This window comes from Ictidomys tridecemlineatus, unplaced genomic scaffold (genome assembly GCF_052094955.1).
Source record: "Ictidomys tridecemlineatus isolate mIctTri1 unplaced genomic scaffold, mIctTri1.hap1 Scaffold_842, whole genome shotgun sequence".
NCBI classification, from domain to species: Eukaryota; Metazoa; Chordata; class Mammalia; order Rodentia; family Sciuridae; genus Ictidomys; species Ictidomys tridecemlineatus.
The window spans coordinates 76,020-89,367 of record NW_027526093.1 but is presented as its reverse complement, the minus strand read 5'-3'; the positions used below and the strand labels follow the sequence as shown (position 1 = coordinate 89,367).

Here is a 13,348-nt window from a genome sequence, read left to right as displayed (position 1 = left end):
AGTGCTTAGATCAAACCTAGTAGAAATTGCAAATGAAAAAAAATAGTTATTTTAATGTTAAATATGACTGTAAAGTTAATCATTTTTATCTGATGGGAGTTTGATCATGGTGTCATGACTATTGTGTCTTTTGTTTTAATTTCTTACTGGAGAGCATTTTCCTACTCTGTTTTATTAAATGCTTGCTGTGAGCCAAACACTGTTCTAATTGGAGGAAAAGCAACAAAACTTGTATTCTAGAGGTTTTGCTGATGGTTTGCTACTCAGCTTTCATTGTTGTAACAATGTTGCTAAGAAGCTTTTTATACAGAGGAAAGGTTTATATTGCCTCACAGTTTCCGAGGTTTCAGGTGGTGGTCATTTGCCTCTGTTGCCTTTTAGCCTGTGTTGGGGAAAACAGGTGCATGTGGTGGAATAAAGCTACTTACCTCATGCCTCAGACAGGAAAAAGAGATAAAGAAAGAATTCAGGGTCCCAGCATCAAATTTTAGATATATTTCAGTGACCTAAGACGTCTCTCTAATCCCTCCTCTTAAAGACACCCTCTATCAACTTCCAATAGCACTATGGAGGAGGGGCTGAGCTCATACTCACAGACCTTTGAGGACTTGTGGGACCTACACTCTAGCAGATAATAAACAGATCAGGGGAGTATAAAGGGAAGAAGAATCCAACCCACAGTCTTGGCCCTGACTCTGCTTCTATCTGGCATTCTCATCACCCAGGATTACCCAAGTTTACTCTGCATGACTCTATACATTGCCAGCCATGGAAAGCATCCATGCAGATGTATTTGTCAGTAAATAAGCAGTGCAATGTTTTGCTTCATCCATTTCAGAAGAGAACATTTACATGCATCCCTCTTTTCTTTCTTCCTCTCTCAGTGGCCTAAACCTGGCACCAGTGGCAAGAATGGGATCAACCTGGGAAAAACTTCCCAATAAATATGAAAAGCTATTTCAGGATCTCCAAGACCTATTTGACCCTTCCAGGAACATGGCAAAATAATGCGATGTCCTCAAAAGTCAAAACCTGCAACCTCCCATAATTTCTCTATTCCCAGTTATCAAGAAGGATCTCACATTTTTTCCTGAAGGTAAATGCAAGGTAGGGGAGTTCCACCTTCACTTGTAGCAGTATATAATAGATGCCATGTGATTTCCATTTTCTTCTTTGCCAATTACAGGAAGCAATTCAAACCTAAATAGGCTGGTCAGCTTTGAGAAGCTAAGGATGATTGCAAAAGAGGTCTGGCAAGTTGACTGAATGGCTTCACTTAACATTGACCCAGGTCTCATGTTCAGGACTCAGTGAGAGATTCACCTCCAGTGGCACATATGGGACTAGAGAGCTTAAGCTTAGAGTTTTCATACTAATGAAGAAATTTTACATATTTATATCTGCAGAATTGCAGACATTATATTAGGATGTACCAAGAATCACCATCAAAAATTCATTTGGAGTGGATGTCTAACTTGGCATCATGTGTAATTTTGACTATTCATAAAAAGTTTGTCTTTCAACTATTTTTAAGTGAACATGAATCATAGATATTTATTCCTTATTTTTAGAACACTTTCTTGTAAATATGTAAATATCCCAAACAGTATTGTCTCCTTATTCACATGGTAGATTTAGTTGTCACCTTAGTAAAAAATGACTAGGAGACAAAATAAGTCAATCTTTTTCTAGAACAAAAATAAATATGTTTGTCTTTTCAACCAGAAAAAAATGTGTCTAGTAAGGTGGTGTGTGTGGGATGATTATGCAGTTTAATGTTTGTGGACTTGTAAAAGGGCTTATGAAGAAGTTTAGACCTTTATTTCTGAACATGTGATCTCCTTGTCTATTTCTGAACCTGTGCTTCAATCTCCATGGCTCTCATATAAAGGAAGAAGAAATGGGAGAAGGGTTTGGGATAAGTGGTGGAGGACTTGCATAGCCACACATAGTTCTTGCTCAGTTCATTGCATTATTTTCCTACCTGGTATATTTTTGGACAATTTGCATTGTTTGAAATCTCTTTCCCTAACAGAATTTTAGATGTCAACTGACTTCAAATTTAATCTGTTGGGGCCTGTGCTTTTGAATTCATGATCCATGAGATCTGTGAAATGTTTCATGATTATTTGGGGAACTGTGGCCAGACATAATTCCAGGCTCTCAGAAAAAAAATTAATATAATTTGTGCCTTGAAATTAGGAGAGCCCAAAGGAGGGGAAGGGAAGGAGAATATTAGAAAATATTTAAATTGTGCAATTAAAATACTACTGCAGAGATATTTTAGTACATATGAATAAAGTAACAGGTGCCCACAGAGTTAAAATCATATGTTTACAGGTTAATGAAATACAGTTTCCATTATATATAAAACAATATTTTAAAAAATGATTTTTAACAATTCATGTGCTAAACAGTTTATGTGTGTAGATTATCACATTTGCATGATTGTTATATTAACTGATTTATTATATTATTATAAAAACTCATCTCATTCAACCCAAGGAATATGAAAAAAAATTGAGAATAGTGGAGATAATTTTATTTGAATCTTTAAAACACCATTTTTAGGAGATTTAAAGATAATACAAGGCTTAATGATTATAGCCTTGAATTCTTGCATGAGCTTTATTATATAATTGTTCACTGTCTTCTATATAAACATTTGAATGCTCTGTAGAGGAAAATATTAGAATTTCCTAATTGAATCAGAATGAGTGCCAAACACATTTTTTGTATGTATTGTGTGTAATTCCTTTTAAACAACAAAAAAGACGATTTATTATCTGCAATATTCTTTGATCCATTTAACAGTTTGCTTAGGGAATGAGGCATGTGACCTTTCAAATGTAGAATACGTATATAGTTTCTGGAAGTTTCAAATAGATAAAATCACCCCATGCTCAAGTGAGTTGCATAAGGACCTTTCCATCCTTCAGGTCTCTTAGCCAGGGTAGAACAAATGCAACAGTGCTGGAGGTGGCTCAGACAGATGGTCCTAAAATGTGGGCATGCTGAAGTTCCTTAATCAACACCAAAAAGCTTTATGAAGATGGGCTGATAGTTCTAAATGTGAAGCAGTACCTGTCCAATCTGGAGCTGGAGATGGATGAGGAGAGTCTTCACGTGATGTCTCTGCAGTGTGAGCCAGCAACCAACACACATGAGTTTTTCTGGAAATGGTTGCAGACTCTGACTGCCATGTGTGTTTGTTTCCTGTGCAGTGACATGCATGGTGACAGGATAAGGCCCAGTATAGACAAGTAGGTTTCTAGTTCTCAAGTGCATAACCTTTCCCCTGTCCTTGATGAAGCCTTTGTGTCCAGCTGAGTTAGTGTATGGAGGACAAGACGATGGACATACTCATGTTGTTTGGTTTCATTCCACTGCAGCCAGTACTCATTTACAGGACACATGGGCAGATGCAGTTCAAATTTGCATTGCTTGTTTTCTTACCAAAATACTCACAAAGCAATGTGCAACCTGAGGGGTTGGGGCCTCACAGGTCAGAGGGCACAGGACTGGATGTTGTACTGTCATGTATATCCACAGCCTATATGGTTCCCAGACACATATTCAGCTGTTATTTAAAACAATAATTCTACCACCAAGTGGGCCACAACTTAGGCTGACGTGTAGGTCTCAGCATTTTAAAAGGTTGGCCTAATGATGAGCCAGGCTTGATAGATCACATGTGTAGTTAGTCCTGGCTACACAGGAGGACTAGGGGAGAAGATCATAAGCCCAGGAGTTCTAAGCCAGTCTGGATAACAAAGAGAGATGCATTTCTTAAAAATAAAAAATAAGAACCTCAGGGCTGGGGATGTGGCTCATTTGGTAGCACGCTCGCCTGGTGCGGGGTGCTGGGTTCGATCCTCAACACCACATAAAAATAAAATAAAGATATTGTGTCCACCTAAAACTAAAAAAAAATAGATATTTTAAAAAAAGAAGGACCTCAGAATATAGCTCAGTGGTAGAGCGCTTGACTAGCATGTAGAATTCCTTGGGCTAGTCTCAATCAATGCACACTAAACAAAGGCATTTTTCATTTAGAACAATTTTTGTGCCTTGTATATAAACATGTGAAAAATAATGTTGTACAGAATTTAAATGTTAAATAGATTAATTTAGAAGATTCACAGTTAGGAACTTTATGTCATGGTGAAGAGCTTGTTCTATTCAGGGAGAGCGCTCTGATTTCAAATCCTGCTTACAACACTGACTAACAATGTGACCTTGGAAGAGTTACTTTTCTTTCCTTATCCCAAGCTTCTGAGTGTGTCACATGAGGGAAGAACATGACATTGAATTGTTTAGATATTAAGATTCTACATGCACAACATTTAATTGTCCCAATAAACTGGTTTGCCTTTTTTCTACCATGGAATTTTTTGCATAGTGTAATACATAAGCAATTGTTCATTATTTGCTTACATATATGATTCTCTATAGAAGAATTTGATAGTCAATAGGTTACAGTTTGTAGAATTTATTAAATTAAAAGTTAGCTCAGATGTGTCCAATAGTTTTGAATGTCATTTTACAAAATTATTCCTGGTGATTTTCCTGTTGCAGTTTTTACCCCATTCAGGGGACACAAACCATACACCTTTCTATTTTTTTACTTGGTGTTTTCCTATTTCATCTTCCTCAAGATTACTAATTTCCTTAATTAAATACCTTTATCCTGCCAGTGCTTTCTCATTTTCTGTAACTAAGGTCCCCCCTCTCAATTTCTGGCCTTTATAAGTAACAGCTAGGAGAGATGGGTATTTTAGTATTCTGAAATCAGAAAAGACTCTTGTAGTTCTACAATTATCTTCTACATAGCTGCTAATATTTTAAATTTTTTGTAATAATTTCAAACCAAACAATTTCCAGTGCCTAAGAATCCTGGTAACAAAAATCCTGTTGTATCCAAGACCTCACAAGTGGCTCTTAGGACATAGTCACAGCAGAAGGAACATCCCCAACCACATAAGGTCAACCACAGACTGCAGGTTCCCACTGTGGTCCTCGATACTTTAAGGAACAAGGTGTCTGACAAGGATCTCTCACCTTTTGGTAAGTGATGAAACTCATTCCCCCCCTTTCTTTTCCTTAAAGTGAGTTTTATTATTGTTTCTGAAAATTTGTTTTTTTTTTTATACTTACACCCTGTAGTTGGGTTCATTCCAACTTTGTTTTATTTTTTGGTATTATGTATTGCTGTAATTTTCAGATTAGTTAAAAAAATGTTTATTTGGACTAACTTGTCTATCATGCTTGAATGTCTTTGTGACTATTATCTCCAAACTAAACAAATATTCAGCAAGGTACACTTTATTTTTACCAGTGATCAGACAGTTTCTAAACATAATATATTATTAAATAACATTTTTTGACTTGGCAAAATAAGGAAATAAATGTACAAGTTACACATTTAGTAACTTAATTTTTCTAGTAATGAGTTTATGTTCATATATGATTTTTCAACTAGTTTTGCCTTATAATCAATGAATTGTAGAAATATAGTCGCAATATTTTCAGCTATGTGATCTGTGTGGAAATGATTATGTTTCTTTTTTATTCTACTATGGTACTGGGGATTGAACTCTGGGCCTTGTGCATGGTAGGCATGAAGGTGATTTCTTTTTATTAAATCACTGATTCTGAAACTTGGGAGCAGTGAGAATACATCTAATGCCTGAATGTTAAACAGCAAAAAACATTTTTAATTTTCCCTTTGAAAATAACTCACCTAAGGCTGGGGTTGTGGCTCATGGGTAGAGCACTCACCTAGCATGTTTGGGTGCTAGGTTCATTCCTGAGCACCACATAAATAAAATAAAGATATTGTGTCCACCTAAAACTAAAAAAAATGTTAAAAATAACTTATCTACTAACTTAGGCCCTTTATATGAATGTAAAACAAGTAAGTTTTATGAAATGGATGGGCTCTCTATTTCTACATATAGGTAGAAGGAAACAATGCTAATAAAACTAAAGAAATTTTAAAAGGGGATGGATAGCAAAGAGTTTGTTTAGATAAAATTATTTGGCAGTAATGGAGTTCCTGCATTATGTGAGTTGGACATTATTAATGTGTTGGAACACTCACGGACTCTATCCTTGCCCTGTTCCTCTTGACCAGTGAGTGTCTTGTTGAGTTTTATGGGAATGTGAGAAAAGAACACCTTTACTTGACATCAGTCCTCTTTTAAATATTTTGTGTCATTCTTCCTATCTGAAAAAATCAAACACAGGTGTCTTGATTGCTGTTGCTCTCAACAGATATGTATTCCTAAATTCCCTGCAGACTGACTTCTGTCTCCTGTGCTGACATTTTTATTTGGAAGATGATCAGTCTTCCTTTTAGCTAAAAACAGCTTTTTAGCCATATTTTATATAATGCATGTGTGCCTACATATGAAGCTCTCTCCCACTTTCTATACAGAATAACTCAATATATTTTAGCTCATTTTGGATTTATGAAATTACATGTGCTTGAAATATTACTTGACATCTTATTATGTTTAGTATAATATATTTAAAGCAATGTTATATAAAATAGTAACTTAAAGGTAATAAGAGGGATTTTCCCCATTCTAATTAATGAAATAATTTTGTTTCAAAGTAAAATTTGACTTCTTTATTTCTAAAAAATAATGTTGAGCCACTTTAAATCCTCATGCTACTGGATCCTGCAGTGGCCCACCCCTCTGCTGAGGTCTTCTGTCATTGTCTCTCTGACACAGTATTTTTACATGGTGTCTCCTGCTCCTCTTTAATGTGCTTGTTTAAGTATCAGGGCACAGAATTCCTACAGCTCTTTCATTCACTGTTTGAGAAAGTTCCTCTTAACCCTTGCCCCTTTGCTTTTCTCCATCATTTCCACTTCTCCACAGCTAACATTTCCAGCCACACTACAATGTGTTTCCATCCTAAAGCTGAAACAACTGGAGTTGAAATTGGCTGTGACATTGTCATCCTAAATTCAGATGTTTTATAATTGTATGTTTATTCTTCATTGTTGAACAAAAGTGACAACTTTCAGGTTTGAAATACAAAGTAAAATATCAAAAACAATCTGTAGTAGTCTTGTAGATACCAGTCAAAACTAAAACCTCAGGACTGGGGTTGTGGTTCAAAGGTAGAACACTCACCTGGTGTGCGTGAGGCAATGGGTTCAATCCTCAGCACCACGTGAAAATAAAATAAAGATATTGTGTACACATACAACTAAAACTACATGTTTATGAAAAAAATCCAGGTATCTTGTGCCTTTGGTGATCTGTTTGTACTATGAGTAGTAACACAAAGAACATTTAGATTGTAGGTAAGATGAATCAGACTGTAAAAGTAAATCTTAACACAAAAATGTATTTAGTCATTACTATTTATTTTTGTCTTCAAAATGCATAACCTAAGTTATTTTTTCTTTTATAGGCATTGGCTCTCCAGAAGCTTTAAAGAAAATTCTTTCCCTAACTGAGGAAGGAACTTTGGAATGTCACAAGAATCCAGCTGATGATAAAATACAAAGGCATCTTCTCAGCTGTCTCCTCCTCCAAATTCCCCACAGAGTTCTCCAAGGAAAGGTAGAACAAAATGAGTTGTTCTTTTCCTTTATCAAAATTTATACTTTTCAGTTTTAGTAAATTCTTGAATTATTATATTGTATCGTATTATAGAATTTTAATATTATAATAATTTTTAATTATCTCTTTTATGATGTTCAATGGAGTTTTTGCCCTCCATGAATAAACTTGGAATTTTTAAATTTCTTTTTAATATTATTCTTATACTTGATAGAATTGAATTAATAAATATAAAATCATTCTAAAATTTAAGGTTTATATTGGCCCTGTGTATAAAAGATACTGTTTATGTGAAAATTCCTTATAACTAATTTTGATCGAAAAACATTAATACAGAAAAAAAGCTCTTTGGAAACAAAAAAATACTGATGTTCCTGATTTATATTTCCACTGTGTTAATATGGGTCTTGTGTTTTAGGCAATATAAATATTCTCCTTATATGGATACTTTCTTATGTTAAAATAGATGATAATTCTCTTCCCCATAACTCTCCAAGTTCCTTCCTTCTCCTGCCCTTTAATTAAAAGGGTGGGTGTCAATCATTAGTAAAAGAGCTAAGAATTAGTTTTCTTTCAAGGAAGATCTAAAAGGTTAATCAATTATTAGATTTCACTCACTCAACAAATGACTGCTCTTTTTGTATACATTTCAGGCATCTGTGCATTTTGTGTGGTTGTCTGTTCTAGGCCCTTGTTAAATGGTGGATATGTCTCAATTCATTTCTCATCTGGTTGTTAGGTGGTAGTGGAAGTCAGCTAAGATGTTCTGGCTCTGGGTATTAACCAGTACCTCCATTTCTCTTGAGAGTGAAAACAGTAATTAGAAAACCAAGGCACCACTGATCCATGGGATGATTCCTCTCTTTCCCACCCCAGTTTTGCTTCATCTCAATAGATGAAGGAAATGGGAGAATTCCTCCAATGTCAGGTGCTCCATCTGAGTGATGATTTTTCTAAGCAGTGTTTTCTTTCTTATTGTTTTTTTTTGTTTTGTTTTGCTTTTGGTTTGGGTTTGGGTTTGGGCTTTTTTAGCAAAATTTCAGGGAGGGATTTAAATCTTTCTTATTAGAATTTGTAGTTTTGTTTATAAAAGATATTTCATATAAGAATATGTTAAATCTTTAAACCCAGGTGTAAACTCTAAATGAGTAAATACCTGACTATTATATAGTTGGAAACATACTTCGGTTAGGAGCCCTTACAATACATATATATATTCTAAATATTTATACATAAAATAATATATTTAGGATATATATCTACTGTGGTGTCCTTAATACATTATAGAAAAGAAAAAAGTAAATCCTGAGAAGGTTTGCTTTTCTTTTCTATTAAACTTATCAAGACAAGCCTCTTCCTTGATATTTTCAGAAATATTTTAGGAACAAAGGAAATTTAAGGATATGGTTAACCTGGAGAATTATGTGGAAGAAAATTAACTATTTTTAATATAAGAATGAATCCATAGAAGGAAAAGATTTTGATTGCCTAAAATGTAGTCTCTTTAAAAATACAACAAAAAGATAATCAAGATTCATATTAATATAATGAAAAAAATAAATCTGGAGTATCAGCATGTTTTATATTTTCAAAGAGCTCTTCTGCATTAATGTTATATGATCTGTTTAGGACAGGAAATGGAGATGTGTTGAGGCATTTTACAATGATGGTCTTGGGGAAAGTACACATTGTATCCTAAACAATTAGCTTTTTATGTGATTCAGCTAACACATTCTTCACTTATTTATGTATTTCTTTATTTAGTTGTGATTGGAAACAATACATTTCTTTTATTTATTTATTTTTATTTGTGCTGAGGCTCAAACCCAGGGACTAACATGTGCTAGGTGAGCACTCTACCACTGAGCCACAACCCCATCCTGCTAATACATTCTTAATGTTGAAAAATGAGTAGCAAAATTCCAAAGAGACACTCTTCAGGTGTTATTTCTTATTGTTTTTTGAAGACAATCTTCAGTTGAATTTTTCTCTGCTGCACTTATCACTCTAAAAATTGAAAACAAGATTAATGACTTTGAAGTTTGGAAAAAATCTCACTTTCTTTTTTTTGGCACTGTAAAATTGGTTTTGTTTTTTAATGGCAGGTCAAATATCCTGAAACATAACATATTTTGATAGTCTTCTAATCCTAGTTGAGTTCAAATATTAAAGTAACACACACAAGCTAAGAGAATTCAATATTGTTCCAAGGCACTTACTGAATCTCCATGACTAGATGAAAACAAGAACGATTAGGATGACGATTAGACAGTATATAATATAAAAATAACTTTTTGCTTACAATTTACAAAATGTATTATTATTACAATCTTTCATCTCTGATAACCTGCAATGCTGGCTGCATGAATCCAGCATTTTTAAAATTCAAAAACTATTTTCTAAAACTTCAGGGCAAATAATTTACAAATAAGGTACACAAAGATTTAGACCATGCAGAAATTTCTTACATCTTCTGTTAATAATATTTTATGACTGCAACTTTATCAAATTATATACCTACTTGCCCTGTACATATACAAAATAATGCATACATGATAAAACAGCAAAAGAGTAGTCCTTAAACTCAATTTATCATAAAAGTATTACTATATTAACATGTCTACAAGCAGCATGTAACAGGGTTAAGAGAAATTAATTCAATAATACTTGAAGTTACAAAATAAACCATATTTAATACTTTTTCCTAAGGCAGGTAGATGGTCCCAGCAAAGTAATATCATGGTAACAATCTACACTGCTATTAGTCCCACATTTTAAAGATGGAATACTATAAATCTGGCTTTCAGTGGCACTTGGATTTTCCAGTAAATTTAAAGTGTCTTTTAGCTCCCTGAATCATGTTCGTTCTGAAGGTGGATCTCTTGGTCCTTTGGGTTTTCCACAGCGATTACCAAAACCAATATCTGTGGCTTCTGTTGGACTCTCTGCTATTTGATCTTTCTTCTCACTGGAAGTAGATGGACATTCTGTACAAGTCTCTGTGTGAATATCTCCTGCTGGATGATCACATTTTACATTTCCAGAGGTTTTCAAGCCTTTAGATTCTATTTGTTCAGACCATTCCTAACTTTGGAGTTCATTCCATTCTGATCTTATAGGTATATTATGTTCACTTGCCAAAACAAAAGATTCAGGAGTTCTTTCAGGTAGGGGCGGTGGTGAATCTTCACTAACATCACCATCTTTTTCAGCACCCAAAAGTATTGTTTCTGCCATATCATGTCTAGCAATGGACATTGGCGATACTTTCCTAGTAGAAATGCTTTCAGTACTAGTGGCAGCAGAAACCGTGGCACTTGCTGTTGAAATATTAGTTTTATTCTTGGTCACAGCACCATCAGAGTTCCTTTCATCTGAATCCAAGTCCTCAGAGTGAAGAGGATTAGTAAAGCTAAGGGGTGCTCTGAATAGAGGTGAACTATTTTGATGATCCACAAAGGTTTCAACGTGTGCTGTAGGAATTGGTGTTAAACTCAGTTTTCATAGTTTGACAGTGCATATCTGAGGATTTGCCTTCAGATAAATCAGGTGTGGCATTTTCAGGTCCATGAAATGACCACATTACATGCCCTTTTTTATCAAGAGGCAAGCAATCTGGCCTTGGAGATGTGTCTGAATTCTTCTGTGATTCTTCTGGTGCAGTAATAGGAGCTTTATTTGACTGTGCTGCGCTACAGTCCACACAAGAATTCTGTGATATGTCATCAACTTTTAGATCCCCTGAATTTACTTCCTGTGGCTTAGACATTTTATCAATTATACAAGATGAAGTAGATTTAATTTTAATTGCATGTCCCCTATTCAAGAGTGCGTTCCCATCGAAACTTTTTGGTCCCTCTTGGAGAGGGACTTTCTTAATCTCAAAAATTAAATTTTGCTCCAATTTTTTATCTATTTGTTCAATAGTTGATTCATTTTTCCCTGGAGGATCTGTTGATTTATTATAGTTTCTGTTGAGGTCTGTTGAATGCTGTTCTGAAGAAACCACATGCAATACTGGCTTTGGGTGGTATCTGTCATTGTCCTGCCACACAGTAGTGACTGTTGGAAAAGCTGAAGGGGGAGAAGGTGTCAAGATGGGCTGCACTGGATGAGGTTCTGGTGGTTGCAATATTTCTTCCTTAGCATCCCCTTCTACAAGGCAACTTCGAGTCCTTGGTGGTTTTGGAGAAGGAGAATCTTGTTTTTCTGTATCTATGGAGCTGACCAAACTTTCAGTGCGAATTTCATTCCCTTCATCAGCAATTTTCTGGGTTCCATGAATTTCATACAACTGTAGCTGTTTTTCAAACAGTTGGGCGATAGCTCTATGAACAAGCTCATATTGCTCCTTTGTTTGCACTGCAGAGTGCCTTTGAGTTCTCATTTCTTGTATTAAATTAAATACATTAAATTCTTCTGGTATTTTCCCAGCTTTTAGTAAATTCCACGTATAATCTATGGCACAAATGGCACCTGTTCTTCCACAGCCTGCACTGCAATGAATACATATAGGAACATCTTCAGGTTCTTGGTGTTTCCTCATTAAGCTTAGCATATCCAGAATAGAATCAAATGATGAAGGAACATCATGGTCTGGCCAGTTCACATAATGAAACTGATAGAGCCTACGAGATTCATTTTGAAATTCAAGTAACAGTGTCCTAATGAAGTAGTCTGTCCTTGCTTGTTCATCTTCACAAGAAATTTTGAATGCTGCAAATGTTATAGGGTCTTCACCACACAAAGGCCAGTAGCGCTCACATTTTTTCCTTCCCATCTCAAATTCTCGACAGGCCATTACAATGATTACAACGTTGTACTCCCATATCATTCTCCAAAAATCGATTACTGGATTTGCTAAAGGTCCTTGGGTCGCCACATATGCTTTTGGCCCATAGACACCCTTAATAAAATTTGCATTGATATAGTCTGAATCTTGAGAAGGAGTCTTTAAGGTCAACTTAACTCGGCTGTGATCAAATGGCAGTATGTCCTTATATCTGTTCTTTTTAACATTTTCTTCTTTTTCTCCAGTGGCTGTGGGATAAATCTTTTCTGTTCTATATTTGGTAGATAATCTTCTTAATCGCATGAAGTCCCAGGCGAAGTTGTCCTCCCCATTGTGGTCCGGACTCTTCATGGCCTGGACCCTCTGGATGAATTTCCTCAGGATTTCCACTTGCTCCATCCTCCCGCGTCCCCCAGGCTGCGGTCCTGCGGTCGCTGCCCCCCCCCCCCCCCCCCCCCCCCCCCCCCCGCAGAGCCAGCTCCGTCTTCCCCAGCTCGCTCCCCCTGCCCGTCCCTCCCTCCCGACCCCGCCAACCCTGCCGCTCCCTCCTCCTCCCCACCGCTCAGGCGGCTGCTGTGGTGGCACCTGCCCGGCTCCGGACACCACAACTTCCAGGAGCAGCCAGTCGTTCTCCCACAGTACGAGGACAGCCGCTGTGGCTAGCGCCAACCCCAACCCCCAGCTTGCTCCATCCTCCTTCCCCGCCCTCCTCCTCCTCCGCCCGAGACGCCGCTGCCGCCTCAGGAACACTGCTCTCCGCTCGCTCGCCCTGCCCCCTTCCCCGGTTCTTCCCCCCCTACCCCCCACTCGCAGCCGCAGCAGAAGCCGCCGCCTCTCCCCACAGGCGCGCCCCCACCGCCACCCCAAAATCTCACTTTCAAGTCTACTCAGTTGTTTTTATTTTTTCCCAATATTGGAATTCAAACCGAGGCCATGGTTATATGCTAGGCAAGCACTACTGTGAATTGTCTCC

General features: G+C 36.6%; 1 long non-coding RNA gene and 1 pseudogene across 3 annotated transcripts in view; one reads left to right on the top strand and one right to left on the bottom strand.

Annotated features, from left to right (window-relative positions):
- LOC144374719 (uncharacterized) overlaps positions 1–13,348 on the top strand; it is a 34,453-nt gene that overhangs the window by 20,440 nt on the left and 665 nt on the right. For 2 of the 3 annotated variants that reach the window (XR_013434050.1, XR_013434051.1), the window contains 3 exons: positions 885–1,107; positions 4,885–5,067; positions 7,432–7,583. This is a non-coding gene — a long non-coding RNA (uncharacterized LOC144374719). The remainder of the gene's footprint in view (positions 1–884; positions 1,108–4,884; positions 5,068–7,431; positions 7,584–13,348) is intronic. The other variant, XR_013434052.1, reaches the window with a different exon arrangement.
- On the bottom strand, positions 9,979–12,794 carry LOC144374720 (tyrosine-protein phosphatase non-receptor type 12 pseudogene; annotated as a pseudogene).